Raw genomic sequence first — 11,213 nt, 5'->3', positions numbered from 1 at the left:
CACCGAGAGCGCAATATAAACACATATTTGCAAATATGTTAAAAACGACAGAAACAAAATATACTATGTGAGCGAAGGACATATCGTTTCCTTCGTCGAATAGCTAATTAATTTATGAAATAAATGAAAAGACATAGTTATTTTTATTAAAGTCGTTCTCCGGAAAATCGGTTTTCTCTAGATTTTCTTGAAACTGTGAATATACGTTAATTTAGGTATGCTTTATGCGATGGTATAAATTTCAATACCTCTTGCGGTATTAAAAATCGAGATACTGAGTTTCAGAGTTTCAACTTTTAACATGTAATTCCTATTCCGAGTTATTGTAAAAGAGACATTATAATAAATTGTGAAAAAAGTTTTCTCTAAATGTTTTTGAAAAATTAGTATATGATGCTCCATAAAAATAAAAATAATATGCAATTAAGTGTCAATACCCTTGCGGTACTCGTTTTCGAGAAATACTTGCGTAAAGTACGCGATTTGAGAAGAGGAGAGGCGTCAGTTACTTGGCAACGCTGCATGAGTTCTCACGCCTAAAGTTAACTTCTTATTTTTTAGATGTTATTATATGTAATATTTTGTATATAAACAATTAACTTCAGTAAAATAAATTTCCTTTTTAAGCATGAATACAAGTTGAGCACGACTGAAGCCGGAGAACGACCTTAACACTAATTTGGAATTTTATAATAATGTGCCATATGAATATAGTAATATTGTATCAGAATGTATTTAATACTAATATATGTATTAATTCAGGTCAATATTTTTAAACCATGTCTTATTTAAACTTTGAGTTTCAAAATACTTACATTAATCATCCGAAATCCGTAGAAAGCAAAAAGTACCGTAAAATATGTAACTAAGCAGAGAAGTATTGTGTTATATGTATCTTCAATAACACCAATAGCCCTGTAGAAGATATTTTATGTATTAAATATATTCTATCACATATTTCATATAGATTCTATTTAGTTATATCTTATAGAAAACAAACCTAAGCAGACGGATATGCTTTACTATGCAGCACTTTAGAACTTCGTGGTAATTTATGTTTTTATCCAAATATTGCAAATGATTCTTAAGAATGTCTAACTGACCGCATATATGAAAAACCAGAAGACTCAGAAAATTGTCTATTGCAGTATAGGCTATCATGGCGATAGCTGTATAGATGGTTTGATTAATAAATGTTAGTTCGTATTGTGGCCTTTTTGTTATATCGTAAATGTAATGAGTTTGTAAAGGCAGTGGCCTTCCTGGATCAGTAATGTTGGGAGTAAGTCTCATCAATATTCCAAAAGCAGGCAGTACTGCGACAAAGAAGCACGCTAATCCCATTGCACAGTAGGAGCAAATAATAATTATACGTGCACTTTGCGCTCTTCGAATCATCAAACTTCTCTCTTGATCACTTTTCAACTTTATCCAATCTTTCGCGATCATATTCATAATCGGTACAATAGCTTAAAAGTAAACAATTTACAGCGTTGCTGAATTAAAATATGTTAAGTTTAACCCTAAACAGTAAAAAGCACAGAAAAATAATTTAACAAAATATCGAAACAACATCACCATATTTTCGTAATTAAAAAAGTATATATTATAAAAAAATTATAAATCATCAGTAAAAACATTAATTCCGTAATCTACGAATTTTAATGCATCTAAATATCGTATAAACTCTATTATTTATATAAAGGTAAATTTATTATAATTTGTCATATTATTTTTATATGAAAAATAATTAACAAAATCAAATTTTGTGAAAAATATTTTAATTAAAAGGTTGTTTAAAATTTAATAAAATATAAAAAACACTTAAAATAAAAATAACTCATGAATTATTTAATAAGTACATGGTCTACTATCTATATAGAAAGAAAATGTATTTTAATATAAATTTATTTTATTTATGTAAGTTATGCGATATGTATTTAAAATTATTAATATTAATCTCTAAACACTGAATTTATGCAATTATATAAGTTATTTACCATACTTTTATAGCTTATAAATAAGATCAAATGATCTCTACCTTCTTTTTTCCACCAAAAAATCACGATTCTAATCAAGCAGCTTATGAACGGTAAAGTAAATTGTAAATTATCTAACATTAGCAAACTGTTTCCGAAAACTTTTATCAAGGAATGTATAGAGGGAATAAGAACGCTGATTAATCCCAACAAAGTTACCAGCACTCGAAAATTACACATTAGTTTCTGCCGAGGATTTCGTGCGACATTAGGCCAAAGTCCAATTAAATTTAAAGTAAAACGGTTTAGTTTCACTGCCCATTCGAAATCTACCTGCGGAAACCTTGATAAATACAAAGCTCATAATATATAAGGATTATACAATTCTTATAACGTACTGAAATACATTCATAATTAGACTAAACGGACTGTGTGTAATAATTTAAAATAAAATATCTTTAAACACTTTAATTTGGGTTAGTCATGCAAGTTTAAGGATTATTCTGGAAATAATAAATAATTATTAAACAAAACTGAGATTGATTTCAAGTTGGTGTAGTTAGATATAACTAACGTTGTTACAATAGTTCGATATGATCATAAGAAACATAATTTACTGCACAAAACGATAATCCAGACTTTTTGTTAACGGTGAGCAAAATAAGATATAGATTATTATTATTATTATAAATGATACCACTGCTTGCGTACAATTGTAAAATAAAATATGTCGTTAAGATTCTTTTCACATACAATTACAATAATTAAAACCATGAGCACCTTGATATCCGTCATATTTCGAACTTTCCATATTCAGTGCTATCTAAAGACTGGCGTCTCTCCCTCTTTCATGAATCGACGTTACCTCCTATGCAGCGAAGAGCATTTCTTGCGCATGGTTATACCACTTTTCGAAAGTATTGAACGATCAACTTGTACTTAATAAAGTATTTTAAATATTCTGCCTCTACTGTCGTTTCGAATTTCCGTCAAGTTTCTAGCATCGAAACATGTGCGAATAAAAAATTGCACGATAACAAGTGGATATGCTTGATGAAAAAACGTACATAAGTGCACCAGTTATATTTCCAGGCTTCTATAATTCTCTGCTGCTTATAGCTATTGCTTATAGGAGTGAACTGTATAGAGCTTATCATGCATTGCTCTAATGTTAATTTTTTACAATAATTTTGCAAAAATTGTATTGTTTGTTTTTGTATGTATCTTTAATATAATTGTTATTAAATAAATAACTTTTAAAATATTTTAAATCCTTAAATCAAGTTATCCAGATTTAATAATACATTATATAAAATAAATGGTTAGGATAAATAAATGGCTAGCCTGGCCAAAAATTCACGAAAAAACAGGTACGTCTAAATAACGATTTTCTTAAGTTTTTTATTTAAATTCTATATTTGTACCACTACTAAGAAAATTCTCAGTTTATTCCTCTCAATTAATGCATTAAAATATATTTATTTGTAAATGACGTATTTGCCGTATTAATAGTTGTAGCATAGTTGAATTATAGTTTTTTATAAAAAAAAATTGCATAATATAGGAAAAAAATTTACATTTCTGTCACTTTTTCTATCATCTTCTCATTGTGTACAAAACGGATATATAACCAACTGATGTTTTTACTAACTGAAATATATATTTTGTTATAAGATATGGTTATTTAACAATATAAGCTTAATAGATAAATAACTGTGAAGTTTAAGATATTAAATACATGAAATAAAAAATTTAAATTTTATACATTAAAACGTAATACGGATTGCACAATAAACTTTAATAAAAGTTTAGTAATGCCAAACGAGGTTTTAATATAATACTTATAATTTAACATGATATTATCTTACACTACAAAAAGTGACTGTAGGAGGAGATATTTTTCCAACGGTGAGATAAATTGGTTTAGAGCGACTTGCTTAACATCAACAAATCTTTTGTAATTTTTGGATCCATGTTGTACCATTTATTACTGCATGTGGCATAATATATTTTATTACACTTAAAAAAATCAGAAGCACTTTTAGTTATAAATTATTGAACAAATTGTTCCATAACTAAAGTACTTACATATCCTTTTGTAGAAATTGACGTAGTTAGTGTAGTAACGAAAGAGTTAAAAACATTTCTCGTTTTCTTTTGTCCGCCCAAGTAGCCGCTGACGTAACTTGGATAACAACGAGTGAATAAGCGTGGGTGTGACAACACGTATATGTACTACCATATTCTCACGCACACAAAATCGATTTTATTATGATGCATACCAATTGCTATTTAGGAAAGATTCGGGTACACTAATTGAAAGAGAATTAATTTGATAGTTTCAGTATCATATTAAACGGAAACGTCTCTGTACGATGCAATTCTTATAATCTGTCTGCTGAGAGTGTATTTAAACGTCATAATAGTGATATCTCATAATAATAGTGATTGCCATAAGTATTTTTTTGTCGACTTAAGTAGATACGCTCGCGAGAGCATTCACGACTACAAAGAATACTCAAAAATAAAACACACATAATAACAAGCATGTGTGAAAATCTGATAAATTGTATACGAGATATTTTTAAAATTATGAACCAAATTTTTATGCATGCAGGATGTATATTATGATCAGAACAGATATCTATAGATTACAATTTATTTAATTTTAGTTAAGTTTACAAGTTTTATTATTACTTAATAGAATTTTCCACGCAAATAATGCAATAAAATTTATTTATTTGCAAATAACATCAATACAGGCATACTTCTTTAGCCAAAGTATAATACTATGAAAAGTTGCATAATATTTTGGAAAAGAAACTTCACATTCTTTTCATTTTTTAAATCAACTTTTTGTTGTATGCAAAACGGATATATAACCAACGGACGTTTTTACAAACTGAAAGACATATTTTTTAATGATTACAGAGTAAATTAACAGTATTAAATTAATAGCATGAGCTTAGGTATGTAACTGCGAAGTTTAAGATTGTACATATATAGATTAAAATAAAAGATTTGAATTATATATATTAAAATGTAGTACATTGTATAATGATTTTTAATAGATTTGCAGTCACACGAAACAATATTTTAATGCAATAGTCAAACATTAAAATATCTTACACTACAAAAAGTGGCCATTGTAACAGGAGAAATTTTTCCAACGGTCAGATAGATTGGTTTAGAACCTCTTGTCATTAAGAACAACAAATCTTCTGCAATTTTTGGATTTAGGGTGTACCATTTGTTATTAAATGCCGCATAATATATTTCATTGCACTTGAAAATACCAAAAGCACTTTTAGATATCAATTATTATATACATTGTTACACATCTAAATAAAAATTGGTCACTACCATATAATAGTCTATAGACTATAGAGTTAATTATACAACATTTAATTTACACATAAAGAAAATATATATACAACTAACTTGGGACATCAAAATTTCACCGAGAGCGCAATATAAACCCATATTTGCAAATATATTAAAAACGATGGAAACAAAATATACCATGTGAGCGAAGGACGTATCGTTTCCTTCGTCGAATAGCTAATTAATTTATGAAATGAATGAAAAGACATAGTTATTTTTATTAACATTAATTTGGAATATTATAATAATATGCCATGTAAATATAGTAATTTTATATCAGAATGTATTTAATACTAATGTATTTATTAATTCAGGTCAATTTCTTTGAACGATTTTTTATCCAAACTTTGAGTTTCAAAATACTTACGCTAATCATCCGAAATCCGTAGAAAGCAAAGGTTACCGTAAAATATGCAAATAAGCAGAGAAGTATTGTGTTATATGTATCTTCAATAACATCAATAGCTCTATAAAAGATATTTCATGTATTAAATATATTCTATCACATATTTCATATAGATTCTATTTAGTTATATCTTATAGAAAACAAACCTAAGCAGACGGATATGCTTTACTATGCAGCACTTTAGAACTTCGTGGTAATTTATGTTTTTATCCAAATATTGCAAATGATTCTTGAGAATGTCTAACTGACCGCATATATGAAAAACCAGAAGACTGAGGAAATTGTCTATTGCAGTATAGGCCATCATGGCGATAGCTGTATAAATGGTTTGATTAATAAATGTCAATTCGTATTGTGGCCGTTTTGTTATATCGTAAATATAATAAGTTTGTAAAGGCAGTGGTCTTCCTGGATCAGTAATATTGGGAGTAAGTCTCATCAATATTCCAAAAGCAGGCAGTACTGCGATAAAGAAGCACGCTAATCCCATTACACAGTAGGAGCAAATAATAATTATACGTGCACTTTGCGCTCTTCGAATCATCAAGCTTCTCTCTTGATCACTCTTTAACTTTATCCAATCCTTTGCGATCATATTCATAATCGGTATAACAGCTTAAAAGTAAACAATTTAAGGTGAATGCCCCAATGGCCGGACACTGGGATGTGTCCGGCCATTGGGACATTTACCTTACAGCATTGCTGAATTAAAATATGTTAAGTTTAACCCTAAACAGTAAAAGACACAGAAAAAAATTCAACAAAAATTTGAAACAATGTCGCTGTTTTCGTAATTAAAAAAGAATATATTATAATTATAAATCAGTAAAAATATTAATTCCGTAATCTACGAATCTTAATGCACATAAATATCGTACAAACTCTATTATTTATATAAAGGTGAATTTATTATCATTTGTTATAATATTTTTATGTACAAAATAATTAGCAAAATCAAATTTTGTGAAAAATATTTTAATTAAATGTTGTATATATTTAATTTCAAAAAATCATACATACATGTATGTACATAATTTTTGAAATATAAGAAACACTTAAAACAAAAATAACTCATGAATTATTTAATAAGAAAATGTCTACTGTCTATATAGAAAAAAAGACATTTTTATATATGATTTAATTTTATTTAATACTAGCTGGTTACCCGGGCTTCGCCCCGGAGGACATATGTAATAAGACACGCTATTAGTCTCTCTCTCTCTCTCTCTCTCTCTCTCTCTCTCTCTCTCTCTCTCTCTCTCTCTCTCTCTCTCTCTCTCTCTCTCTCTCTCTCTCTCTCTCTCTCTCTCTCTCTCTCTCTCCCTCTCTCTGGCCGGTATTCATAGTCGGTTCTTATTTCAAGACCGTCTTAAGTAATGTCTTAAGATGCTAATACGGCTCTGTGATTGGTTCATAACGTCTTAAGATTGTACTTAAGACGGTCTTAAATACAAGAACCGACTATGAATACTGGCCTCTGTCTCTCCCTCTCTCTCTCTCTCTCTCTCTCTCTCTCTCTCTCTCTCTCTCTCTCTCTCTCTCTCCCTCTCTCTCTCCCTCTCTCTCTCTCTCTCTCTCTCTCTCAAGTTATTTATCATACTTTTATAGCTTATAAATACGATCAAATGATCTATACCTTCTTTTTTCCACCAAAAAATCACGATTCTAATCAAGCAGCTTATGAACGGTAAAGTAAATTGTAAATTATCTAACATTAGCAAACTGTTTCCGAAAATTTTTATCAAGGAATGTATAGAGGGAATAAGAAGGCTGATTAATCCCAGCAAAGTTACCAGCACTCGAAAATTGCACATTAATTTCTGCCGAGGATTTCGTGCGACCTTAGGCCAAAGTCCAATCAAATTTAAAGTAAAACGGTTTAGTTTCACTGCCCATTCGAAATCTACCTGCGGAAATCTTGATAAATACATAGCTCGTAATATAGGAGGAATATACAATTCTTATAACATACTGAAATACATTCATAATTAGACTAAACGGACTGTGTGTAATAATTTAAAATAAAATATCTTTAAAAACTTTAATTTGGGTTAGTCATGCAAGTTTAAGGATTTTTCTAGAAATAATAAATAATTATTAAACAAAACTGATTGATTTCAAGTTGGTGTAGTTAGATATAACTAACGTGTGTGTGTGTGTGTGTGTGTGTGTGTGTGTGTGTGTGTGTGTGTGTGTGTGTGTGTGTGTGTGTGTGTGTTGTTACAATATTTCGATATGATCATAAGAAGCACAATTCACTGCACAAAGCGATAATCCAGACTTTTTGTTAACGGTGAGTAAAATAAGATATAGATTATTATTATTATTATAAATGATACCACTGCTTGCATACAATTGCAAAATAAAATACGTCGTTAATATTCTTTCACATACAATTACAATAATCAAAACCATGAGCACCTTGATATCCGTCATATTTCGAACTTTCCATGTTCAATGCTATCTAGAGACTGGCGTCTCTCCCTCTTTCATGAATCGACGTTACCTCCTATGCCGCGAAGAGCATTTCTTGCGCATGCTTATACCACTTTTCGAAAGTATCGAACGATCAACTTGTAATAAAGTATTTTAAATATTCTGCCTCTACCGTCGTTTCGAATTTTCGTCAAGTTTCTTGCATCGAAACATGCGCGAATAAAAAATTGCACGATAACAAGTGGATATGCTACATGAAAAAAACGTACATAAGTGCACCAGTTATATTTTCAGGCTTCTACAATCCTCTGCTGCTTATAACTATTGCTTATAGTAGTAGACTATATAGAGCTTTTCATGCATTGCTCTAATGGTGTTAATTTTTTACAATAAATTTGTAAAAATTGTATTGTTTGTTTTTGTATGTATCTTTAATATAATTGTTATTAAATAAATAACTTTTAAAATATTTTAAATTCTTAAATCAAGTTATCCAGATTTAATAATACATTATATAAAATAAATGGTTAGGATAAATAAATGGCTAGCCTGGCCAAAAATTCACGAAAAAACAGTTACGTCTAAATAACGATTTTCTTAAGTTTTTTATTTAAATTCTATATTTGTACTACTACTAAGTAAATTCTCAGTTTATTCCACTCAATTAATGCATTAAGATATATTTATTTGTAAATGACGTATTAATAGTTGTAGCATAGTTGAATTATAGTTTTTTATAAAAAAAAAATTGCATAATACAGGAAAAAAATTTACATTTCTGTCACTTTTTCTATCATCTTCTCATTGTGTACAAAACGGATATATAACCAACTGATGTTTTTACTAACTGAAATATATATTTTGTTATAAAATATGGTTATTTAACAATATAAGCTTAATAGATAAATAACTGTGAAGTTTGAGATATTAAATATATGAAATAAAAAATTTAAATTTTATACATTAAAACGTAATACGGATTGCACAATAAACTTTAATAAAAGTTTAGTAATGCCAAACGAGGTTTTAATATAATACTTATAATTTAACATGAAATTATCTTAAACTGCAAAATATAGCCATTGTAACAGGAGATATTTTTCCAACGGTAAGATAAATTGGTTTAGAGCTTCTTGCTTAACATAAACAAATCTTCTGTGATTTTTGGATCCATGGTGTACTACCATTTACTACTGTATGTAGCATAATATATTTTATTACACTTGAAAAAATCAGAAGCACTTTTAGTTATAAATTATTGAACAAATTGTCCCATAACTAAAGTACTTACATATCCTTTTGTAGAAATTGACCGTAGTTAGCGTAGTAACGAAAGAGTTAAAAACATTTCTCGTTTTCTTTTGTCCGTTCAAGTAGCCGCTGACGGAACTTGGATAACAACGAGTGAATAAGCGTGGGTGTGATGACACGTATATGTACTACCATATTCCCACGCACGCAAAATCGATTTTATTACGATGCATACAATTGCTATTTAGGGAAGATTTGGGTACACAAATTGAAAGAGAATTAATTGTATACTTTCAGTATCATATTAAACGGAAACGTCTCTTTACGATGCAATTCTTATAATCTGTCTGCCGACAAAGAATTTGAACATCATAATAGTGATATCTCATAATAATAGTGATTGCCATAAGTATTTTTTTATCGACTTAAGTAGATACGCTCGCGAGAGCATTCACGACTACAAACAATACTCAAAAATAAAACACACATAATCACAAGCATGTGTGAATATCTGATAAATTGCATACGAGATATTTTTAAAATTATGAACCAAATTTTTATGCATGCAGGATGTACATTATGATCAGAACAGATATCTATAGATTACGATTTATTTAATTTTAGTTAAGTTTACAAGTTTTATTATTACCTAATAGAATTTTCCACGTAAATAATGCAATAAAATTTATTTATTTGCAAATAACATCAATACAGGCATACTTCTTAAGCCAAAGTATAATACTATGAAAAGTTGCATAATATTTTGGAAAAGAAACTTCACATTCTTTTCATTTTTTAAATCAACTTTTTGTTGTATGCAAAACGGATATATAACCAACGGACGTTTTTACGAACTGAAAGACATATTTTTTAATGGTTACAGAGTAAATTAACAGTATTAAATTAATAGCATGAGCTTAGGTATATAATTGCGAAGTTTAAGATTGTACATATATAGATTAAAATAAAGGTTTGAGTTATATATATAAAAATGTAGTACATTGTGTAAAGAGTTTTAACAGATTTGCAGTAACACCAAACAATATTTTAATGCAATAGTCAAACATTAAAATATCTTACACTACAAAAAGTGGCCATTGTAACAGGAGAAATTTTTCCAACAGTCAGATAGATTGGTTTAGAACCTCTTGTCATTAAGAATAATAAATCTTCTGTAATTTTTGAATTTAGGTTGTACCATTTATTATTAAATGCCGCATAATATATTTCATTGCACTTGAAAATACCAAAAGCACTTTTAGATATCAATTATTATATACATTGTTACACATCTAAATAAAAATTGGTCACTACCATATCATAGTCTATAGACTATAGAGTTAATTGTACAACATTTAATTTGCACATAAAAAAAATATATATATATAACTAACCTGGGACATCAAAATTTCACCGAGAGCGCAGTATAAACCCATATTTGCAAATATATGAAAACCGATAGAAACAAAATATACCATTTGAGCTAAGGACATATCGTTTCCTTCGTCGAATAGCTAATTAATTTATGAAATAAATGAAAAGACATAGTTATTTTTATTAACACTAATTTGGAATTTTATAATAATATGCCATGTGAATATAGTAATATTGTATCAGAATGTATTTAAGGAGGTTCCGTCGCTACAAAGAAATGCAGCCAGTTTCATGAAATTTTAATATGTTGTTCTGGAATGCAAAATAGAATTATGTGAATTTTTTGGGAATTTTTCACCGTCCCGTTTTGAAAAAAATCTACT

The 11,213-nt window shown here is 28.7% G+C and overlaps 2 pseudogenes; both read right to left on the bottom strand.

Annotated features, from left to right (window-relative positions):
- Positions 1 to 788: 788 nt before the first annotated feature.
- LOC139781941 (uncharacterized) lies at positions 789 to 1,604 on the bottom strand (annotated as a pseudogene).
- Positions 1,605 to 4,620: 3,016 nt separating this feature from the next.
- LOC139781953 (uncharacterized) lies at positions 4,621 to 8,631 on the bottom strand (annotated as a pseudogene).
- Between the last annotated feature and the right edge of the window lie 2,582 nt (positions 8,632 to 11,213).

Source organism: Temnothorax nylanderi, unplaced genomic scaffold, assembly GCF_030848795.1.
Source record: "Temnothorax nylanderi isolate EJ_2023f unplaced genomic scaffold, tnyl_v1.0 TNYL_tig0376_pilon, whole genome shotgun sequence".
Taxonomy (NCBI): domain Eukaryota; kingdom Metazoa; phylum Arthropoda; class Insecta; order Hymenoptera; family Formicidae; genus Temnothorax; species Temnothorax nylanderi.
The sequence above is the reverse complement of the archived record's forward strand: the minus strand, read 5'-3'. Positions and strand labels throughout refer to the sequence as shown.